A 2,705-nucleotide genomic window follows, 5' to 3' on the forward strand; every position below is an offset into this window, starting at 1 on the left:
GCTCACACGAGGGGTCCAGCGATATCTCTCTCTTTTACGAGAGGTACAAATCCCGTCTTGACTATTTACAATCCAGCACATGATTCATTTCGTACCTGATACACGCCTTTATAGTCCTCCTGTTACGCAGGACGTTTGGCGTAATCAAAGTACGCAACTCCTCATGTTGGATTTCGTAGATATCTCAGGTCTTAGGGTCCAATCATGGAACCGTCATATGAGATTCAAGTCATGGCGCTAGTCCATGTGACAATCTCATGCGGGTCAATCCAGTATTCCATTCTCCAACAAATACCTATGATTGTGATCGTATCCAAATACCTATGATCATCTATATGATCATCAATCACACATCATACTAGTCTTATTATGTCATCATTCCCATAATGACACAAGACTATGGAGTTAAGTATCATTCATAATGATACATGGACTTCATAACACATCTAGTATGCAAGAACATGTAATGAATCAAATACTCTCATAAACCATAGAAAGTATCAATACATCAAATGTATCTAAATAAAGCTCATAAACAGTACATCATAGAGCACTAAACCAACATCGCCAACAAACTTCCTAATCCAAACAGCTTCCTTTACTGCGTCCGACGCTGCAATATACTCAGCTTCTGTAGTAAAATCTGCAACGGTCGCTTGCTTGGAACTCTTCCAGCTAACAGCGCCTCCGTGCAAGCAAAAAACATAGCCAGACTGCGATCTGTAGTCATCCGGGTCTGACTGAAAGCTAGCATCGGTGTAACCCTTTACAGCGAGCTCGTCCTCCGACCCACCGAATACCAAGAACACATCTTTAGTCCTTCTCAAGTACTTTAGAATGTTCTTGACGGCGATCCAGTGTGACTCACCTGGATCTGACTGGTATCTATCTACTCGTAATGCTCAACGCATAGGATACATCCGGTCGAGTACAGAGCATGGCATACATGATCAATCCAATTGCGGAATCCGATCCATGCGTTCTCGCTCATCAGGTGTGGTAGGACACTGACTCTTGCAGAGAACTCTGCCACTGCTCATCGGTAAGGTTCCCTTCTTGGAATCTTGCATCTTGAGCCGTTTCAAGAACTTATCGATGTAGGTACTCTGACACAATCCTAGAAGACGCCTCGATCTATCTCTATAGATCTTAATGCCTAAAATATAGGCCGCTTCTCCTGGGTCCTTCATAGAAAACTGTGTTCCTAGCCAAGACTTAACGTCTTCCAAGGTAGGAACGTAGAATGTCATCCACGTACAGCACTAGAAATACAACTGTGCTCCCACTGACCTTCTTGTAAACACGTGGCTCATCTTCGTTCTGTGAGAAACCAAACCTTTTGATTATCTCATCAAAACGAAGGTTCCAGCTCCTTGAAGCCTGTTTCAGTCCATAAATGGACCTCTGAAGATTGCACACCTTCCCCGAGTCCCTTGGATCGACAAAACCTTCGGGTTGTGTCATATACACATCCTCGGTCAAGTTCCCATTAAGGAACGCGATCTTGACATCCATTTGCCATATCTCATAGTCGTAATATGCGGCTATGGCAAGCAGGATCCTGATGGACTTCAGCATGACTACGGGCGAAAACGTCTCATCATAGTCTATACCATGAATTTGACGGAATCCTTTCGCCACAAGTCGTGCCTTATACGTGTGCACGTTTCCATCCATGTCGGTCTTCTTCTTGAAGATCCACTTGCATCTGATGAGTTTTATCCGTTCAGATGCATCAAGCAGAGTCCATACTTGGTTATCTGACATGGATTGTGTTGGGAAATCTACGGGTTCCTAGTATGCGATCAAATCGATCTAGGGTTTGGTTTACTAGAAAGATCTAAACCTAGTCAAACGTCACACGAAACCAAACTTGCAAAACCCGAAAGATCGTGTATATCACCGAGAAAATCGTTACTTACCTCGTTGTCGATGAAGTTTGAAGCAAAGTTCGATCCAGGGCCTGTTCTAAATCAGCTAGGACTGAAGTTACATTCCCTCTACACGTATCCACACCGACGGGAAGGATTCCAAATGATTTGGAACGTATCTGCTAGGATTAGAGAAGAAAAGGGTAACTCAAGAGACCGGATCTAATCTCGAGAAGCTCAAAAATGAAAAGAATGAACTCTCTAGGGTTCTTAGATGTCTCTCTGAGTTTTAGCGCGGCTTTAATTAAGTTTTGACGAAATCCCAAACTTAAATAAGCTTAGAAAACCCTAAATCTGAATTTTGGAAAATTTCCCATAACTTGGTACGCCGGACCAAGCTTGCTCAGCTCCCTTCGGACCGCCTGACCTGGAGGTTTGGTCCGGCTGACCAACTTTTGGTCACCTCCGGACCTAACCTCTTGGTTCCTCTTTGCGGTCCGCCGTTCTTCGGTCTCGGTCCGCCTGACCCAGCGTCTGGTACGGGGCTGACCAACTTTTGGTCAGCGGACCAGACCTGGACAGATGATCTCGGACCGAACTTCCGGACCTCCTGGGCTGACCAACTTGGTCCGTGTGACAACCTAGAGTACCGTAGGAGGGCGGGGAGTGATCGCCGGTGCAGAGGCACGGACAAGGCACGACTCCTGACGAGCTTCTGGGTAGGGGGTACAGGGATGAATCGAACACACCGGAATGAGAGAGATCCGGGGGCTGTATAGGTGCGACACTATACGGTCTAAGATAACATAAAAGAATTAGTTGAGCTACTCATAG

Source organism: Tarenaya hassleriana, unplaced genomic scaffold (assembly GCF_000463585.1).
Source record: "Tarenaya hassleriana unplaced genomic scaffold, ASM46358v1 Cleome51, whole genome shotgun sequence".
Classification (NCBI taxonomy): domain Eukaryota; kingdom Viridiplantae; phylum Streptophyta; class Magnoliopsida; order Brassicales; family Cleomaceae; genus Tarenaya; species Tarenaya hassleriana.